We start from the raw sequence: 10,238 nt of genomic DNA on the forward strand, positions 1-10,238 counted from the left end.
AAATCAGGTTAAACCATTTAATAAGAAGCGAAATGCAGTTTGGGTTCTTACTTTTTTCTTACTTTTTTGCTTTCTACTCTCACCTGTCCTACTGCTCAGACATGCCTCTTGTGAAATGTCTGCTCTCTTTAAAAGCTGTTTTACAAGGTGGCTGTTAAATATACTGAACAAAAATATAAATGCAACATGCAACAATTTCAAAGATTTTGCTGAGTTACAATTCATATAAGGAAATCAGTCAATTGAAATAAATAAATTAGGCCCTAATCTATGGATTTCACATGACTGGGCAGGGGCAGGGAGCCAGGTCCACCCACTGGGGAACCAGGCCCAGCCAATGAGAATTCGTTTTTCCCCACAAAGAATACTCCTCAGAACCCACCCTCCCCCCGCAGGTGAAGAAGCCGGATGTGGAGGTCCTAGGCTGGCGTGGTTACACGTGGTCTGCGGTTTTGAGGCTGGTTGGACGTACTGCCAAATTCTAGAAAACGACATTGGAGGTGACTTATGGTAGAGATATGAACATAAAATTCTCTGGCAACAGCTCTGGTGGACATTCCTGCAGTCAGCATGCCAATTGCACGCTTCCTCAACTTGAGACATCTGTGGCTTTGTATTATGTGACAAAACAGCACGTTTTAGAGTGGCCTTTTAGTGTCCCCAGCACAAGGTGTGTCTGTGTAATGATCCCGCTGTTTAATCAGCTTCTTGATATGCCAGTCCTGTCAGGTAGATAGATTTTCTTGACGAAGGATAAATTGCTAACTAACAGAGATGTAAATAAATAAACGTGTGCACAAAATTTGAAAGAACGTTTTTGTGCGTCTGGAACATTTCAGGGATCTTTTATTTCAGCCCATGAAACATTGGACCAACACTTTATATGTTCTGTTTATATTTTTGTTCAATGTATATTAATGCACTATGCTTATGTTAATCATGGACTTCAAATGGATTACAGTATATATTGCATGTTTCGGCTATAAGAAGATAAGAACGCCGTACGCATATTGCATATGGAATATGTTACTATGCTATACTATATTAAAAAAAGGCTTCAGGCCTGCATACAACAGTAGGGCCATAGAAAGCATGCATTTTCCACTCTGACTCTGTCGGTCTGGCATGTTTTTGCTTCTAATCAGTAGTTTAGAACTCATGTATGCTGAACATTTTCTACGGTTGGCAGAGGAGGACAAACTTCAGACAAGCTCTTACTGCATTGTGCATTTAGTGATTATAATACTGTAAGTAGGAGCATGTAAGGCTTTAACTATATATGCCACGGATAGCCCAGTAGGTTTATCTGGTGCTCGGTTTAAATGGAGAGAGAAGGAGAAGGTGGTTATTGAATATCGTTTAACAGAGTTATTGGAGAAAAGGTTTGGAGTCGGTCTGTGCACTTGGCCTTCCTCTGTGGAAACTTCAGGAAGATGCAGCCAAGTGAGCGTGTGACCCACCTCTCGTAAATTCTATGCGCGTGCACACGCACACACATGCACTCTCTTTCATACACATACACACACACACATATACACACACACACATACACAAATGCACTCTCTCTCTCTTTCTCTTTCATCAACATACACACACATCAACACATACATACACAATGCACACACAGTCCTCCCCTTCTCCAACCCAAAGTGTAACAAGAGATCTGACGTTTTTCCATGGGTGAGTAGGCGGGTCAGGCCTTACTTAAACTAATCGCTCCCAGCAGTGTTGAACAGCCAGACACTCTGGAGCCGTGGGCTGAGGTTTTGGAATGCCACTGCCGGCTCAATGCATGCCTTTCATCGAGAGTGAGGGAGAGAGAGAGGGAATGAGAAGGGGGGGTGGGGGTGAGGGAGAGAGAGAGGGATTGAGAAGGGGGGATGAGGGAGAGAGAGGGAATGAGAAGGGGTGAAGGAGAGAGAGGGAATGAGAAGGGGGGGTGAGGAAGAGAGAGGGAATAAGAAGGGGGGATGAGGGAAAGAGATAGGGAATGAGAAGGGGTGGATGAGGGAGAGAGAGAGGGAATGAGAAGGGGGGATGAGGGAGAGAGAGGGAATAAGAAGGGTGGATGAGGGAAAGAGATAGGGAATGAGAAGGGGTGGATAAGGGAGAGAGAGGGAATGAGAAGGGGCGGATGAGGGAGAGAGAAAAAAAATAGGGGACCCATTTGGGTGATATAGGAGGAGTGTCTGAAAAGTAGGGTAGAGGAGGGGCTTGTGAGGGGGGGGGGGGGGGCTAAAGTAGCAGTCAATGGATTTTGGGGCGTTTTCGCTCGAAGTGTCTCCCCCCACCCCAAACATTTGTTTTTAATATCCTCGGGATGAGCTACAAACAAGCCTTTGAGTGAATCAATAGCTTTGAATTGAGTCTTCTTGGGGACGAGGCCTAGAGAGAACACCCCCACCCCAACCGCCCTCCCCATCCATAGGACTTCACATGGCCTGTTCTGATTTGATATCATTATTGTGCCAAGCATACAGTGAGGAAAATAGTCCCTCACTTTAGCGTGTGACCAGACCACTGCCAAGCATCATATTTATTTTACATGTTTTTCCTTCACCCTAAATGATCCTAGCAGACATGGAGAAAATCATTATGTCTCCTGTCAGGTTGTCCCCACACCAGATGTAATGGAAAAGAGGGCATTAAAAGATCAGACGGGACTCCTGCGGTTTCCTCCTCCGATAAACTAAAGCAGAAGTGGGAAAAGAAAAGCAAAAGAGAAGGGGAGAGTTAGAAAGAGACCATGGTTAAGGTGTGAAACCATCTCTTCGTCTGTCTCTCTACCTCGGTCTATTATTAGCACAGAACAATGGACAGAAAAATAAGCACATTTTCCCCAAAAAAGGCCAGTTCCTCCAGAATGCACACATAGTCCATTGAGTTCTTTGCAGTAGTGTGGAGGTAGAGGTGCTGCAGCAGAGGAGAGCAAAGATGTGTTCCAAATGGCACCTTATTCCCTTCATAGTGCACTATTTTTGAGAGAGAGAGAGAGAGAGAGACACACACACAAGATTAAGGTGCATTTTGCCTTCATTGATTCCAAGGGAACCCCTGTGGCCTGAGATATGGTGGGTGGGAGGAAAGCCAAGGAGGGATCTGTTTTGGCTGGCTCTCAAGACTGTGAATGTCCAAAGACATGCTTGGCCTTCAAGAAACAATAAAAAAAATACACACACACAAACACTCTCTTGCGTCTACTTGAACCAAGGTGGGGGGGATAGGGGCTTTACGACTGGAGAAAAAATTCACTTACCAGCATCTGTGTTTTTTGTTTACTTCCTGCATGGAGCCCTATTCTCATGTTGTTAGCAAAATAGCATGTTGGCTAGCATCAGCATATTTGTGCAGCATTAGCAGTCATTATTGCAAATGAAGGTAATGAATGTTTTCAGTCATTTTAAATGTATTTACTGACGTAAGACTCAAGCTGCCTCAAAGGCTTTTTCTCATTTGGTAAAAAGTTCGTCCTCCCCCTCTCCTCCTTGACCCGGAAATCAATAAGTAGTAGAGTGGTCGAGGAGGATTTAAATGTCTTAGTAGGCAAATAGAAGACGGTCCTCCCATCCTCAATAGCCTCCTTTTGGTGAGGAAGTACAAGTGTACGCTACTTGAGTACTTCACGGAAGAGTTTTGAAATCTGTAGGGCTCACCCCATTTAGTCGCCTGGTCGATAGGCTGTTGGTCGACTGAGATGTTTTTAGTCAAGCAGTGGCAAATATATATAAAAAAATGTATGGCACACAAGACACCTGTCTGATTCACACCTGTCTCAGTGGACTAATCCATTGTGGAGGCCTGTCTCAGTGGACTAATCCATTTTGGAGGCCTGTCTCAGTGGACTAATCCATTGTGGAGGCCTGTCTCAGTGGACTAATCCATTGTGGAGGCCTGTCTCAGTGGACTAATCCATTGTGGAGGCCTGTCTCAGTGGACTAATCCATTGTGGAGGCCTGTCTCAGTGGACTAATCCATTGTGGAGGCCTGTCTCAGTGGACTAATCCATTGTGGAGGCCTGTCTCAGTGGACTAATCCATTGTGGAGGCCTGTCTCAGTGGACTAATCCATTGTGTAGGCCTGTCTCAGTGGACTAATCCATTGTGGAGGCCTGTCTCAGTGGACTAATCCATTGTGGAGGCCTGTCTCAGTGGACTAATCCATTGTGGAGGCCTGTCTCAGTGGACTAATCCATTTTGGAGGCCTGTCTCAGTGGACTAATCCATTTTGGAGGCCTGTCTCAGTGGACTAATCCATTTTGGAGGCCTGTCTCAGTGGACTAATCCATTGTGGAGGCCTGTCTCAGTGGACTAATCCATTTTGGAGGCCTGTCTCAGTGGACTAATCCATTTTGGAGGCCTTTCTCAGTGGACTAATCCATTGTGGAGGCCTGTCTCAGTGGACTAATCCATTTTGGAGGCCTTTCTCAGTGGACTAATCCATTGTGGAGGCCTGTCTCAGTGGACTAATCCATTGTGGAGGCCTGTCTCAGTGGACTAATCCATTGTGGAGGCCTGTCTCAGTGGACTAATCCATTGTGGAGGCTGCGGGGATGGCACACCAGTATCACCAGTAGTACATGTTCCGTTAATTCCCATGAATTCTAATCTACAATGTTTGTTTGATTACGTTATTTTCTGTTAATGAATTAATATATTGTTATTACAGTCTTACTGTTGTCATTGTAGGAGTGTACACGTTGTTTGAGGAGCACACAACCTAGGCTAAAATACATATTTAAGAACAGACAACTCTCGGTCGACAAATATTTTTTTTAGTCAGGGACAGCCCTGCCACACGCTCTTTGAATCAGCTGGGTTTTTTAAAGGAGAAAGCATGAAAACATTTAAAAAACAGCATGCTTTTTACTATAGAATGTCTTGCATAACTAGATAAATTAGTTTTTATCACTTTATACATTTATTTTGGGAGTCCTCCCTGTAAATGTAATTTGCATGGCTTTATGGGAACACACACACACTCTTTGGTTGAGGCGTTATGGGAACACACACACACTCTTTGGTTGAGGCTTTATGGGAACACACACACACACTCTTTGGTTGAGGCTTTATGGGAACACACTCTTTGGTTGAGGCTTTATGGGAACACACACACACTCTTTGGTTGAGGCTTTATGGGAACACACACTCTTTGGTTGAGGCTTTATGGGAACACACTCTTTGGTTGAGGCTTTATGGGGACACACACACACTCTTTGGTTGAGGCGTTATGGGAACACACACACACTCTTTGGTTGAGGCTTTATGGGAACACACTCTTTGGTTGAGGCGTTATGGGAACACACACACACTCTTTGGTTGAGGCTTTATGGGAACACACACACACTCTTTGGTTGAGGCGTTATGGGAACACACACACACTCTTTGGTTGAGGCGTTATGGGAACACACACACACTCTTTGGTTGAGGCTTTATGGGAACACACTCTTTGGTTGAGGCTTTATGGGAACACACACACACTCTTTGGTTGAGGCTTTATGGGAACACACACACACACTCTTTGGTTGAGGCTTTATGGGAACACACTCTTTGGTTGAGGCGTTATGGGAACACACACACACTCTTTGGTTGAGGCGTTATGGGAACACACACACACTCTTTCGTTGAGGCTTTATGGGAACACACTCTTTGGTTGAGGCTTTATGGGAACACACACACACTCTTTGGTTGAGGCTTTATGGGAACACACACACACTCTTTGGTCGAGGCTTTATGGGAACACACTCTTTGGTTGAGGCGTTATGGGAACACACTCTTTGGTTGAGGCTTTATGGGAACACACACACACTCTTTGGTTGAGGCTTTATGGGAACAAACTCTTTGGTTGAGGCGTTATGGGAACACACACACACTCTTTGGTTGAGGCGTTATGGGAACACACACACACTCTTTGGTTGAGGCTTTATGGGAACACACTCTTTGGTTGAGGCTTTATGGGAACACACACACACTCTTTGGTTGAGGCGTTATGGGAACACACACACACTCTTTGGTTGAGGCGTTATGGGAACACACACACACTCTTTGGTTGAGGCTTTATGGGAACACACTCTTTGGTTGAGGCGTCATGGGAACACACTCTTTGGTTGAGGCTTTATGGGAACACACACACACTCTTTGGTTGAGGCTTTATGGGAACACACTCTTTGGTTGAGGCTTTATGGGAACACACACACACTCTTTGGTTGAGGCGTTATGGGAACACACACACACTCTTTGGTTGAGGCTTTATGGGAACACACTCTTTGGTTGAGGCTTTATGGGAACACACTCTTTGGTTGAGGCGTCATGGGAACACACTCTTTGGTTGAGGCGTCATGGGAACACACTCTTTGGTTGAGGCTTTATGGGAACACACTCTTTGGTTGAGGCTTTATGGGAACACACTCTTTGGTTGAGGCGTTATGGGAACACACTCTTTGGTTGAGGCTTTATGGGAACACACTCTTTGGTTGAGGCTTTATGGGAACACACTCTTTGGTTGAGGCTTTATGGGAACACACTCTTTGGTTGAGGCGTTATGGGAACACACTCTTTGGTTGAGGCTTTATGGGAACACACTCTTTGGTTGAGGCTTTATGGGAACACACTCTTTGGCCCAGCACAGCTGTATCCATTGGATCGTAGCTATATCATTTGAGGTCATTGTGGACTCAAGGCCACAACCATCCCCCTATTGTGTTATTGACTTTACATTTGTTTATGTGTAACTCTGTGTTGTTGTTTTTGTTGCACTGCTTTGCTTTATCTTGGCCAGGTCGCAGTTGTAAATGAGAACTTGTTCTCAACTGGCCTACCTGGTTAAATAAAGGTGAAATAAATCAAATAAATATTTAAAAAATTGCCTTCGCTCGCACAACAAACCATCCAACACAAGGCAAATTGAGTGATTGAGTGAGGTAAGGATTTGATGTTTCTCTCTCCACCCCCTTCAGACCCTCCAACGTCCACATACTCCTGGTTCCTCCAAGCTGTGGACTGCAGGAGACTGCTGGTGCTGTCGTTTAAGCTCTGTTTATGTTTCTAAAAGTAGATGTTCGGAGAGCGTGTGAACACAACCAGATGCTCAAGGTTCACTGGGATATCTCATTTTGTAGGCAGCTAGCAACGGACCCTTTTCTTTTTCAATCTCGGGCCGCACAGCCCAGCACAATGGTTAACAGCTGTGGGAGACTGCATGAAGAAGGAGCTAAAGCAATTCCATACCACATTCAGTGTTGACTTTCCTCATTAAAAAATGATGACATAAGTGTATGCTGTCCTTCCCCCCTCTATTATGGGCCAACCATAGATGGTTCACCCAGTGTGGCAGAGAAAACGAAAGGCTAAGAGTGGTTGGTTGGTGTGGGTTATCTGATATGAGGTGCTAGTTAGCGTGGACACACTAACCTGTAGGGCTAGCGGGCGTAGCGTCTGGGTTAGCATCTGCAGAGCACCCGCTGTCAGTGCTGCGCCTCCTGTTCCCCCTACCAAGGTGCTCTGGCCCTCTCTCCCATGGCCAGATGCACTCTTTATCAGTCCAAGGATATCAGAGAAAGCTGTGCTGTGTGTGTGTGTGTGTGTGTGTGTGTGTGTGTGTGTGTGTGTGTGTGTGTGTGAGTGTGAGTGTGAGTGTGAGTGTGTGTGTGTGTGTCTGCAACCCTCAGTATCAGCTGAACCTTGGGAAGCCATTAGGATGTGTGTGTGTGCGTGTGTGTGTGTGTGTGTGTGTGTGTGTGTGTGTGTGTGTGTGTGTGTGTGTGTGTGTGTGTGTGTGTGTGTGTGAGTGTATGCGTGCGTGTGCGTGTGTGTGTGTATGTCTGTGTTTGTGCTACATCACCTTCTTAATGAACTGCTTGTGTTTTACTACTGTTTGTTTGTTGTTGTTTTGAACATTTGTGTGTTATTTTAGAGTATCCCTGTCTAGAACTTTGAAAAGCCTTGATTATGTGTACCGTGGTTTGATTATGTGTACCGTGGTTTGATTACGTGTACAGTGGTTTGATTACGTGTACCGTGGTTTGATTGCGTGTACCGTGGTTTGATTATGTGTACCGTGGTTTGATTACGTGTACCGTGGTTTGATTACGTGTACCGTGGTTTGATTATGTGTACCGTGGTTTGATTACGTGTACCGTGGTTTGATTATGTGTACCGTGGTTTGATTACGTGTACCGTGGTTTGATTATGTGTACCGTGGTTTGATTACGTGTACCGTGGTTTGATTATGTGTACCGTGGTTTGATTACATGTACCGTGGTTTGATTACGTGTACCGTGGTTTGATTACGTGTACCGTGGTTTGATTATGTGTACCGTGGTTTGATTATGTGTACCGTGGTTTGCAAGTTGACAATTATAAAGCCTAATAATTGACTCACCACTGAATAAAAAGGAACTCGGTCTTGACAATCTAAAGTCAGAATGTATTTTTAGAGGCTTCCATGCCCCAAACATTTAGGTGGAAAGCAAAACCATCCGTCTTTCTCTCTTACGTTTAACTCAGTGAAGCTTGAGGACAAGAGGTCGCATTCAACTCCCCTCACATGTCCACACACTACATTCAATGGTCTACCAGACTGCATTAAGTTGGTAAAAGAAAAAGGACCATGGAGGAGGTATAAGACATTGTTTGAGCCCCACTCTTGAAGGGGTTTAATGTAATGTAGTAATGCCCCCCCCCCCCAAAAGGAAAGTAATGCCCCCCCCCCCCAAAGGAAAGTACTGCCCCCCCAAAAGGAAAGTAATGCCCCCCCCCAAAAGGAAAGTAATACCCCCCCAAAAGGAAAGTAATGCCCCCCCACCCCAAAAGGAAACTAATACCCCCCCCCTAAAAGGAAACTAATACCCCCCCCCCAAAAAGGAAAGTAATACCCCCCCCAAAAGGAAAGTAATGCCCCCCCCCCAAAAGGAAAGTAATACCCCCCCCCCCCCCCCAAAGGAAAGTAATACCCCCCCACCCCCCCACACCGCCTTCTTGGCTCTGTTTAGTCTGTAGGTGCCAGGACAATTAGTTATGTTTATTACGAGGCCTGTCGTTAAATACACTAAATAGATTAGTGGCGCATTGGCTGACCTCCACCGAGAGGGGGGCGTGGCCTCATCAGTGACATCAGCACAGCAACCTGCCCCTGGAAACAGAGAAGAGAGTCTGTGGGAAAAGGGGGGAGGGGTCAGAGAAAGAGAGGGAGAGAGGTAGAGAGAACACACAGTGTGTGTGTGTCAGAGAGAGAGAGAGAGAGAGAGAGAGAGAGAGAGAGAGAGGTAGAGAGAGAACACACAGTGTGTGTGTGTGTGTGTGACAGAGAGAGCAGTGTGTGTGTCAGAGAGAGAGAGGGGTAGAGAGAGAACACACAGTGTGTGTGTGTGTGTGTGTGTGTGTGTGTGACAGAGAGAGCAGTGTGTGTGTTAGAGAGAGAGAGAGAGAACAGCAGAGGGAGTACTGGACTGCCTGGATATCCTCTTCCATCTGGGAGCCATCTGTGTTCCTCTGGCTCTGGGCTCCTCCACACTGGGGCTCACATATGTGGGAACACAAACACATGCCTGACATATGAAGGAGTGGAGAGAGAGACAAAAAACGGAGAAAAGAGAAGGATAAGAAAGCAAAGTCACCACAGCTGAATTAGGACAGACAAGAGCCGACTAATAGGGTGGAGGTAAAACACTTTTTATTTGTATTTCACATTTTCTCTGTTGCGTGCTCAAGTGATCAGTCTTTTTTTTAATTGTGTGTGTATTTTGTGTGGTTTGTCTAGCCTAATACCCGGCTGTACAGATGGTGCAAGATCCCCTCTGTAATCTTCTCCTCATCTCTTTATCCTTGTCTGTTGAGCGAAGACAGGGATGCATATGGCTAACAGTTAGCTTAGCACTGGAAAACTGTTGCCTTTTGAGATCAATTCTGTCAACTCAGTATTGGAAATGAGTTTGTTGTGGCATTGGGTCTGGTTTTGAATTGGAACATTCACTGACACTGTAAATGTAGGACTACTTACTACTCGAATGTTGCTTCTTAGTTGCTTCTTCCATGTGGAAAAATCTTTTAAGGTTAACAAAATGGATGCTTATATTGAGGTGAGGCTCAAGTTACTATACCGAGTCAGTGAAGGTTAAAGAAAGATATTGCTATCTTTCATGTTTTCCTTATGCGTTAAAGTTTCCCTGGCAACACATTGTTAAGAGTAATATCCAGATAATGCTCTTATTGCTAACACTGTGTGCAAGCCTCACACTGTTCCAT

General features: G+C 45.2%; 1 protein-coding gene across 3 annotated transcripts in view; it reads left to right on the forward strand.

Annotated features, from left to right (window-relative positions):
- Positions 1 to 10,238, forward strand: part of LOC129815689 (protein CBFA2T2-like) — an 80,344-nt gene that overhangs the window by 6,986 nt on the left and 63,120 nt on the right. Inside the window, exon 1 of one of the 3 annotated variants that reach the window (XM_055869723.1) lies at positions 9,209 to 9,654. The exons of the other annotated variants lie outside the window; for them this stretch is intronic. The gene's annotated coding sequence lies outside the window, so the exon portion shown is untranslated. Of the gene's footprint in view, positions 1 to 9,208; positions 9,655 to 10,238 lie in introns of those variants that run through there. 3 annotated transcript variants of the gene reach the window in all.

The sequence above is a fragment of the Salvelinus fontinalis genome, chromosome 18, assembly GCF_029448725.1.
Source record: "Salvelinus fontinalis isolate EN_2023a chromosome 18, ASM2944872v1, whole genome shotgun sequence".
Classification (NCBI taxonomy): Eukaryota; Metazoa; Chordata; class Actinopteri; order Salmoniformes; family Salmonidae; genus Salvelinus; species Salvelinus fontinalis.